The sequence below is a fragment of the Chenopodium album genome, chromosome 17, assembly GCF_948465745.1.
Source record: "Chenopodium album chromosome 17, dcCheAlbu1.1, whole genome shotgun sequence".
Taxonomy (NCBI): Eukaryota; Viridiplantae; Streptophyta; class Magnoliopsida; order Caryophyllales; family Amaranthaceae; genus Chenopodium; species Chenopodium album.
Genome location: NC_137850.1, coordinates 16,864,558 through 16,876,222, shown reverse-complemented (window position 1 = coordinate 16,876,222; position 11,665 = coordinate 16,864,558).

Sequence of the window (11,665 nt, the reverse complement as noted above, 5' to 3'; positions counted from 1 at the left end):
ATGGCGTAGGTGTTGCGTAAAATTGCACCTCTTCCAAGAAATGTGATCTACCTCCCGTACCTAAAATGGTAGAATTTCTAACTTTCTTTAAGCGTTAGCTAAAATGAGTCGAATGACGCGCCGAACCATTCGAGAACAGACGATTCTTGATTGGATGTAAATATGGTAGTTAGTGAGCTTACTGGCTTACCGGACAATTAGGGTGTCCGTCCACCCCTTGTATAAAGAGCGACGTGCGATGTCGCATCTATTTAGCAACGTGCCCCAAGTCCTAAGACACATGTTTTCATCTTGTGGACAAAACTTGTAACACCCCGACCCCAAACAAATTAGGGAGGGGCCTATTGTCACGAAATGCGCATCGTGGGCTAACAATTGTTCCCACAGACCAACACAAGTCCTTCCGGCGCATTTTGTCCTCACTCATGCGCACCCCGGGAAAACTTCCCAGGAGATCACCCATCCCAAGACTACTCCCAGGCAAGCACGCTTAACTATGGAGTATTCTTAGCATATGAGCTCCCTAAAAGGAAGATGCATCTTGTTGATATGAGTAGTATATCAAACTCCTTTAAAGCAATCATGAAGGGTATTACATATATATGTTGCTACGGTGTATGTTGGTGAGAGAGTAGCTATTTAGCACTCCTCAGATGTTTTTGTCGTCCCTGCTTGCCCGCCTCAACATATGTTTCACAAGGCGTTGATGCGTGACTGCGCGAGTCGGTCGTCTCCTAGCACTCCCTGGCGATCTCATGTCCATTCACGCAGAGTTACGAGGATGACTTGCTGCCTTTGCTAGCGCCAGCCCCTGGTTTGTCTGAGGAGGCAGCGGTATGCTTTAGCTTTTATTTCTCTTTAGGTAGCCCCCAAGTGAATTCTGATCTTTTGAATTTTATTTTATCAGGCTGGGCCTAGGGAGTTCGTCCCTCCGAGGATGTCTATCTATTACCAGGGCACGTTCGGACTGATCGAGAGATGATTCCTCCAGCCCCCGAGGATCAGCGTTTTGTGGAGCGCTCCATTCCTCGTCACCAGACTCGGGTGAGCTTATCTATTTTCTTGCTTTTGTATTTGTTCTGTATTATCACTGACTTTATTCGTTTGACAGTTTTCTCGTGAGGTGGTGACAGCTATGGCGAGGTGTATAGACGCCTTTCGTAGCCAGCTCGTGAGGTTACGGGACCGAGCTACCTGTCGGAGGAACGACGTTGAGGAGGTATCTCTCTTGTCTTTCTTTTGTATCCCCTTTCATTATATTCTTTCCTTAGTGTTTGACTTGATCTACCTTTGCAGGGACAACCTATTCCTTCACCCCGCACTCAGTCGAGACCCGAGGCTAGGAGAGAGCCGAGTAGATCTGGCTCAAGGTGTCGCCGCACTTCTGATAGCGGCCGAGGTGGCCGGTCTGAGGCTGCTCCGACCGAGGGCTCGGCTTCTTCACCTGAGGATGTCTTTACTGGGCCGACGGGCTAAGGAGGTGCAACATCGGCTCCTTCGATGGGTGGTGGGACGTACGAGGTCGGCTCGTCGTCGCAGCAGCCCTTGCAGCCTCAGCCGTTGTCGATTGGTGAGTCTGGGAGGGTCGGCCCTGAGCTGAGGTTTCCGCCGATTGACGGGTCAGGAGATGGTGAGGAGCATACTTCCTGAACTACAGCGTTCTTTGATGTGATGGGCGTACCTCATCAGTTACGGCCTCCGGCGCCATAGTTTGTACCTGTACTCATTTATTTATTTGACTTCATAGGACTTTGTCTTTCGTATTATATGACTCATATTGTATATACAAACCTTTTATATTAAGCCTGTTTTATCTTTGCATTTTATTTTTCATTTTATGTGCATGTGAGTGTGTGCATCTGTGACTTAATTTTTGCGCAAAAATTTCCGTCAATTTTATTATCAATGGAGGGTATCCGGCTTTCTCCCCCAAAAGAAAAAATGAAAAATAAAATGATGTCGACTAAAAATAAGCCTAAGCTCAATTTAATAAAAAAGAAAAAGGAAATATGGAATGGATTTGTATTAGGGTATTGAATAACAGGGTGTAATGTGCAAAATCAAAGTCAAATCGAAGTAAAAAAACGCGTGTTGCATAGCGCGTAATTGTCGCTTGCTCAGACGCGTTGTCGCCACGCGTATCCTTTTGTCGCCAGGCGACAAGCTTTGTCGCCAAGCGACAGACGTTGTCGTCAGGCGATAAACTTGTCGTTTGGCGATAGAATTGGTTTTCCAAATCCTTACAGAATTCGAAATCTGCCAAAAAATTGTTTATAAATAGCCCCCAAATCTGCCGATTTCTGTATAATTCGAACAGATTAGCTCAAAAATTAATCATGGCTTTAATTAAAAAGAGTTTTTATGATTTCACTCGTGAGTGGTGTCGTTCTTTAACTGCTAAGGAGAGAAAAGAACTTGACTTTTTCCATATGGGGGGTATATATGGCATAAAGGGGTAGATCTTGATATAGACTTCATTCATACCGCCTTAGAATATTGGGATCCTAATACTCATTGTTTTAGATTAGGCTATGATGAAATTTATCTTATACTAGAAGAGTTTGGTGCCATTCTAGGCTTTCCTCCATTAAACCTTTTGGTAATGCCTACGGTGAGTGGGTATTATTACAAAGATTATGAGCGTTTCCTTGACCTTAGGGGTAAAGATCTAAAGAACATAGTGCATGGTAATAATGTTGATTTAAAAGAATTTGCACGTTTTTATTTTGATAGACCACGCTCCGAATCTTTTCACGTCTATAGGAGAAGAGCTTTCCTCTTTTGCATGCTTAGCCAATATTTTCTTACTAATGGTAAAAATAATGATGGTCAAGCAATTATAATATCTGTGCTAGAACAAATCGAATCTGGGAGAAATCCAATGCCATTAATCGTTGGAGAGACTATGCTTAGTCTTGATGAATTAAAAAAGAATCCAGAAGCACTTCTTCGAGGCTCTCCAATTTTATTACAGGTAGAAAAATAATATTCTTAATTACAGAAATTAAAAATATATTTTTGTATAGCAATACTGATTATGTGCATTGATTTTTACAGATATGGCTCATGGAGAGACTAGAATTGATTAGTCCTCCTGATAATATTGACAAATATACCCCCAATTGCATTGTTCGACGAAAGAAGCGTTTCTCCTTGAAGATGGGTCGCCGTGAGTGGGAAAAGTGTTTGCCTGTTGTGACTTCTCCATTAAATGGGTCATTCCCTGGTGGAAGCTTGAAAAGATGATTGGTTGTAATACCCAACCCTTTTGCTGTCTTCCTAGTTTGTCAAAATTGACCTTTTATTATCCTTGCAGAGTAAAGAGGCAATATGGTATTGCTCAAACCATTCCTACAGGAGATCTTCGTCGCCCTTATGAATTCCCGGTTTCACAAGAAGTTGAACGTTTTGACGGGTATTGGTGTGGTAGGCCTTTATGGAAAGTGATTACCCAAAAGACTCCACCTTCTTTGTTCAATGATGTGAAGCAATGGTTGACTAGTAGATCTCAAAAGGACCGAACCAAAATAGAGAAGACGAATGTGAAGACTCGCCTTGGTGACAAGAAAAAGCCTGCGAAGGAACGCCTAGGTGAAAGAGTTGAGTTTTAGACTCCTGTGACGCCTAAAAAGAAGAGTGCTAAAAAAGACAAAGGGTAAAGAAAGGTGGACTCTTTAGAAAATAAGGTTTGGGTAGAGAAGAAGGATGGAGTTTTAGCTGTGGTAGAGACTATCCATACTAAAATCGAATGTAGAGCCTCTAATGGATGTCTCTTAGCAAAAGTGATGGATGAAGAAGAAGCCACTAACAAAAATTGGAAAAGAATGAAGAAATAAAAGAAAGATTAGAGTATTGCTTTTCCTTCGATTTATTAGACATTTTAAGTTAATTTTAATTTTTTAAGCTTTAAATTCCATCAATGATGTAGTTCTTTTACTTATTAATGCAATTTCAGCTTTTTAATTAAATTAACTTTACATTTGTTCATTTAAAGCAATGAAAACAACTTAAAATATTTTTTCCGAAAAATTTCATCAAGTACGGGAGTCGAAAAAAAATTCCAGAATGCACCAAGGTTGTCCAGATGTCCGTAGAAAATTGGCGTCGCTCATACGAGTCTGTCGCCAGACTTTTTACCTTGTCGCATAGCGACACGCTTGTCGTCTGGCGACAATTTTCTTTTTTTTTTTAAATCTACGCTTTTGTCGATACTGGGACGTGAAATGCTTGATAATTAAAGTGGCCCCACCCTTTTAAAGGGTTGCCTACATATCCTTTCTTAAGGAATCAGGCGAAACGTAGCTCTCTTGAGTGTCCTACTCAAGTAATTATGGATAGTACTTCTTAAGTTGGTCAAGATTGGTCATGTTTGAGAATTCATTGCCGTCCATGTCGGTTAACTGAGCTGCAACTCCTGACAGGATTGTTTTGACAATGTATGGTCCGGACCAATTGGGCCTTAATTTACCTCTTGGATCCAATACATTCTTCTTTAGTGCTTTTAGTACCAAGTCTCCAACCTTGATGTTTCTTGTCTTGACCTTCTTGTTGAAGTGTCTAGCCATACGAGTTTGGTAGCATTGGGTATGATGTAGAGCTTCTAGTAGTTTTTCATCAAGTAGAATTAACTCTTCATACCATGCTCTAGTCAATTCAACTTCATCGAGTTTACTTTCTAACCCAATGCGTAGAGAAGGTATTTCTAATTCTACAGGGTGTACGACATCCATTCCATGGTATAATTGTATGTATTTTTCTATTATTTCTGTAGAGGGAGATTGGGGGTGTTACAACATGGTATTAGTTTTCCGGTCCTAAAAAATTAAAATTGGAGTAATAATAAAAATTGTGGGTGGACATAAGAGGGCATATAGGATAGATAGAGTTTCGCATTGTGTGTGAAAGTCAAAAGCTTATATAAAACTATTTTCCTATTTGTGGAAAGATGAATGAGAAAAGGATTCTCGAGTTCTCTACGGAGGCCTATAATGGGTACGACTCTCTATCTAGGAAAGGCTCGCCTCAACTTCGTAGGTAACTTTCCTGGGAGACGCGAACTCGACCGTCCTATATCATGACTCAAGTACATTATTATTATTATTATTATTTTCAAAAATAAAAGAATCGAAATTATTTGAAATTTGAGTATGTGATTATGTGTGCATTAAAGTTGGTGTTAAAACACCTTAGAGTATGTATAAGAGGTCCAAAATTTTTGGTTATTACTATGGTTGGGTGATCTTAAGTTATACTTGGTTGTTTGAGTTATGAATTGCTTATTGCAAATGGATTATGAATTGAATTGTTTATGTGATTTAGCATTGAATTTATTTTTTTTTGCATGTGTATGTGAAACAGATGGAGAATAGTGATGATATGAGAAAAAATTACTTTAACTTGCACTACTTGAAAGATAATGGAGTCACAGTTAGTGAGTTCATAACTGGTATTGTTACCGTGGCCTTAACCCTTTATGAGAAGTATGACTTGGAAGCCTTGACCCAACCACCTTAGATGATTCTTTTGGCCTTGGCTCATTTACCTTGGGTTGAGAAATATCAACCTCTCTTTGACAAGTATGGGGATGTGATCAAGAAAAATGGGATGTGGAATGAAAAGCATCACCATAAAGGGAAGTGGTTAGCAAGCATTTCTAGCCTTAAGAGGGACTTACACTATGTGGAGCGTAAGTATGAACCTAGGAGAAAAGTTGTGAACATTCCCTAAGCCTTCAAAGGATTGCAACTTTGGAGAAGATGACCAAATGTACTATCTAAATGCCCAACTACCTTTTCTTATCGAAGGGAGCGTCATGAATTTGTGGAATCCAGTGATGAGTCCATACCACCTCTTGATAGGAGGAAGTTTACTATTCTCCTAGCCGTACTCCAAGCTATGAACCTCCAAAAAGTCCTAGCCCAAAAGTCCATTTCCATGTTGCAAAAAGGCCCAGAATTCGTGCCCAAACTGCCAAAGAAAATGCCCAAAATCCCAATGCTTCTTCAAGCCAACCTCGTGGTGATGTGAGCCCAGTAAAAAGCCCGGACAACAATCTAAGTGATTCTGAGTTAAGCTCTTCAAACCGTATTCCAAGCTATAGTGGCTATAACCCAACTCTCATGGCCGAGCCAAGTGATAAGCAAGATGATCCTGATTATGATCCTATTAAAGATGGTTATGCTCATAGTGTTGCTTGATTGAATGATTGAACTATGATTTGTTTAATGTTTTAATAATTATCCTAAATGACAAAGTTGTATTTTCATTAATTATTAGTGAAATAAAATGATTTATTTGAAATTTCTCTATGTTATTAAGTGAATTAAATGCTTATGTGATAGAACTTGTTTTAATTTTCTAGTATGATAATTATACCCATGAAGTATGTCTGCAAGAATGAGAGACCAAGTGAGAAGTAAGCGCACTGGTTCCAAGGTAGGGAAGGTCCTTAGAAAGCTAACCCATATTACTGAGAACATCACGAAAGTGGTGAACAAAGGAAATCGGAGCTTTGACCGTGACTTTTACAATGAGGTTTTCAAAAGAGTTGTTGCAACCAAACCACCTGTTTACTTAGGAAAGGAGGACCCTGCCAGCCTTGAAAACTGGATTAGGGAGTTTGATAAGTTGTTTAATGCAATCAATTGCCCAAGTGAGCTGAGGGTGAACAATGGGGTATACTATCTGAGGGAGGAAGCTGATTTATGGTGGCCCAAAGAAAGGATGAGTGGTTTAAGAGACCAAACTTTGGGTGGGATGAGTTCAAGGAAGCCTTGAAAGAGAAGTTTGACCTTTCCTATCTGAGAAAGCAGAAGTGCATGGAGTTTACGAACCTAAGGATAGGGAACATGTCAATCAGTGAATACTACAATAAGTTCATTGAGTTGATGAAATTTAGCCCGGATTAGTCCCTACCGAAACCATCAAAGCTTAGAGATTAGAGCAAGGCTTAACCTTAACCCTCCAAGGGAAGCTAGAGGGAGTGACTTTTGAGACCCTGGATAAAGTATATAGCCGTGCAACCCATATGTACGAAATCAAGGGGAGGGAAATGGACCATGTTGGAGATAAAAGGAAGAACCGGGACTCTTTTCACGGGGGTGAAAAGAGGCATAAGCCCAATGGTTACTACCAAGGGATTTGTGAGAGGAGGGACAACAAAGGGAACTTTGGGAAGGGGAATGGAGGCCAATCGTCCAACCATAAGGGGAATGGGAACCAAAGGAGTGAGAAGCCTCCAAGAAAGTATTTCTACCAGCGGTGTGAGAAATACCACCCAGGGAGGGATTGTGAGGGAAAACCAGTAACTTGTCACTATTGTCAGAAGTTGGGACATCGTGAGTATGAGTGTTTCAAGAAAGAGGCTGACATTAAGTCAGGAAAAGTAAAAGAGTCTAGTGCTCCCAATAAACTACCTCAATCTAGTGGACCTACACCCAAGGTTGGAACCAGTGGTAGTGCAGGAAGTGGCCCAAAGGGTCGTGTGTTTGTGATGAATAGTCGTGAGGCTGAGTCTACTAATGATGTGGTAATTGGTGTTTTCTCTATAAGTTCTTTGCTTGTGAAAGTCTTGTTTGATTCGGGAGCGTCCTATTCTTTTGTTTCTAAGAGAGTAGTTGGAAGTCTCGGGTTAGAAAGTCCTGAGTTGGTTTCTCTAGATGTGTCTATTCCATCTGGGAAAGTGAAGGGTTGTTCCAAGTTGTTTTTTAGTGTCCCAATTTCAACTTCTAGGGAAGAGTTTCTGTCAGATTTGATCGAGTTCCATTTAAAGGATTTCGATGTAATTCTGGGTATGGATTGGTTGGGGAAGTATGAAGCAAAGATCGATTGTGCTGCCGAAAAAGTTACTTTGACTAACCCAAGTAAGGCTCGAGTGGTGTATAAAAGGGAAGGGAAAAGTTCGGGGGTTAGTATTGTTTCTGCAGTGCAACTACAGAAGTTGGTTAAGAAGGGTTGTCCGCTATTTTTGTGTAGTATTTAAGAGATTGAAAGTGAGGAAGAGAAAGGTGATGAGAATATTCTTGTTGTGGAAGAGTTTCCAGATGTGTTTCCAAACAAGATTCCTGATATGCCACCAATAGGGGATGTTGAGTTCACTATCTACCTAGTGCCTGGTACTGGACCTATTTCTTAGGCTCCATATAGAATGGCTCCAGCTGAGATGAAGGAGTTGAAGACTCAGTTAGATGATTTGTTAGAGAAAGGTTACATTCAACCTAGTTCCTCGCCTTGGGGAGCTCTAGTGTTGTTTGTAAAGAAAAAGGATGGGAGTATGAGGTTGTGTATCTATTATCGGGAATTGAATAAGGTGACAATGAAGAATAAGTATCCATTACCAAGGATCGATGATTTGTTTGATCAACTGAAAGGAGCAGGAGTATTTTCAAAGATAGATTTGAGATTAGGGTATCACTAGTTGAGAATTGCGGAGCAAGATATTTCAAAGAGTGCTTTCAGGACCCGTTATGGTCATTATGAGTCTTCAGTCATAGCATTTGGTTTGACCAATGCATCAGTAGTGTTCATGGATTTGATGCATAGGATTTTTAGGCCATACTTAGACAAGTTTGTGGTGGTGTTTATCGATGATATTTTGGTGTATTCAAAGAATGAAGAGGAACATAAGGAGCATTTGAGGCCATTGTTGTTGAGTTTAAAGGAACACCAGTTGTATGTCAAGCTATCGAAATGTGAATTTTGGTTGGAAAAAGGTAGCATTTTTGGGCCATGTGATTTCTAAGGACGGAGTTGCATTGGACCTAAGCAAGATTCGAGCTATGAGTAATTGGCCAACCCTAAAGAATGTTTCAGGTGTGAGGAGTTTTTTGGGGGTCTAGCAGGCTATTACAAATGTTTGTGAAAGATTTTTCAAGGATTACGAATCCCATGACAAGTTTGATGAAGAAGGAAGTTCTCATGGACTCTAGAGTGTGAGTAGGCATTTAAGATCGTGAAAGAAAGGTTAACTACAGCACCTGTGCTGGCTCTGCCGGATGGAAGTGATTTGTATGAGGTGTATAATGATGCATCGAGGTTTAGATTGGGATGTGTGCTGATGCAAAGTCGAAGGGTTATTGCGTTTGCCTCGAAGCAATTGAAGGCTCACGAAGGGAATTATCCAACCCATGATTTGGAGTTAGCGGCAATAGTGTTTGCCTTGAAGATTTGGAGACATTACTTGTATGGGGTGACTTGTAGGATTTTCACGGATCATAAGAGTTTAAAGTACATTTTCACCCAAAAGCATTTGAATGGGAGGCAGAGAAGATGGTAGTGCCAGATCAGTTGTGTGTTGAATTTTAGAAGTTGAACATGGAAGTGATGGAGCATGGTGAAGTACCTAGGATGTTGAATGCTTTGGTGATTGAACCATCCATTTATAATAAGATCAGGGAAACCCAAATGGAAGATGAGAAGCTAAAGGCAATTAAAGAAGACTGATGAAGGTTAAGTGTTGGATTTCACCATTGGTGATGAGGGGAGTATTCGTTTTAAGGGAAGATGGTGTGTACCGCAGAGTCGTGGAGATCTGAAGTAGAGATTGATGGAGGAGGCCCATAATTTTCCTTATTCAATGCATCCTGGAGGAGATAAGTTGTATAAGGACATGGAGAAGACTTTTTGGTGGCCCAATATGAAGAGAGAAATGGTTGAATTTGTGGCTAAGTGTTTGACATGTCAGAAAGTGATGATTGAGCATTGCAGGCCTCAAAGAAAGGTCTAATCCTTGGAGGTGCCCAAATGAAAGTGGGATTTAATTTCTATGAATTTTTTGGGAACCTTACCAAAGACCAAGGCAGGGAATGACACTATTTGGGTAATAGTGGACAAGTTGACGAAGTCTGCAGCTTTCATACCCATGAGGAATAATTGGACTATAGATCAGTTCGGGAGAGCTTATGTGAAGTTTGTGGTGAAGTACCATGGGGTACCCACGGATATCATTTCGGACAGAGATTCGAGATCTTTGTCTAACTTTTGGAAGAGTTTGCAAAAGGCAACGGGGACAAAGCTGTTAATGAGCACAACATTTTATCCTACGACAGATGGTCAGACGAGAAGAATGATTCAGACATTGGAGGATATGTTGAGAGCTTGTGTGATGGAGTATCAAGGGTCTTGGGAAGACCACTTGGATTTGATAGAGTTCTCTTACAACAACAGTTACCATGCAAGCATTGGAATGGCACCGTTTGAAGTTTTGTATGGTCGGAAGTGTAGAAGCCCAGTTTGTTGGAATGATATAAGTGAGACTATATGGTACTTGGGCCAGAGATGATTGAGGATATGGTAAACCAGGTCAAGTTGATCCAAGAAAATATTAAAGCAGCCTAAGATCGATAGAAAAGTTATGCTGATTTGAAAAGGAAGGAGGAAGAATATGAAGTAGGAGAGAAGGTTCTGTTGAATATTTCACCCATGAAAGGTGGGATGAGGTTTGGGAAAAAGGGGAAACTGAGCCCAAAGTACATAGGGCCTTATAAGATGGTCCAGACAGTAGGAAAAGTGGCTTATAAGTTGGATTTGCCAAATGAGCTAGAGAGGGTTCACAATGTGTTCCATGTGAGCCAAATCCGAAAGTGTATTCCTGATGTGACACATGTGTTGCAACAAGAAACCATTGAGATGGATGATAATTTGGCTTACGAGGAAAGACCAGTAAAGATTCTGGATTCCAAAGTGAGGAGCACAAGGAACAAGGATGTGAGTATCGTCAAAGTGTTGTGGTCGAATAAAAAAACTGAGGAGGTGTAGACACCTGATTGTGTCTCCCCAAAAACCTAACCCGGTGATGAATATCTTTCACATCATTTGATTATCGAACAAGGTGAAACATGAAAAGTCTTGTGGTGCGGTTGTTTTAATGAAAAATATTCCTTTCTGTTTTCGAAAAGGTTTATTTTCTTAAACTATTTATGGAAAATGTCCACTCCAATTTATTTTGGTCCATGATAAGGGTCCAATAATAGTGTACTTGGATAGGGCTCGAAAAGAGCTTTCCAACGATACATTATAAGCCCGATTCCGATGAATAATGAGGAAGTTATGGCCAAAATACTAAATTGGGCCCAAAATGGTTTTATGCGGCCCAATGATCAAGTGGAGGGCCCATTAATTAATATTCCTAGAGTCATTAGGATTGATTTTAATTTTCTAGAATACTCTAGAAGGTTGTCTTAAATTCTAGTGGAATTAGGATTAGTAATTATATCTTTTAGGAAAGTAAAGAATTTTATTTGGAATAAAACAAGTGTTTTGAAATAATTAAATTTGATTTTAAAAGATAAGTATGGACGTTAATTAGTCTAATTTAATTAGATTAAGGACTTTGTACGGCTTTGAGTTAGCGCATGAACCATCGTAAAAAGACAGAGCCATCGCATCGCGATGGACCCTGTCGCACCGCGATGGGAGTAGTTTTACTCCGAATCGAATTTGATCTTTTTCTGATCGTTTTGGGACCTTTTTCCTTATAAATAGGGTCGTATTTCCCCGTCTTTAGGCATTCACAATCATCAACCATCTATTTCTCTTTTCTCTCTTGAGCAATAGCTTACTCTTTCTCCCTTTTTCTAAGCCTAGCCCTTTTACAAATACAATATTCCACATTCACGAGTTCTAGTCACACCTTGCCAAGTTCGAAGTTGCCTTCGCCCTAGACGTG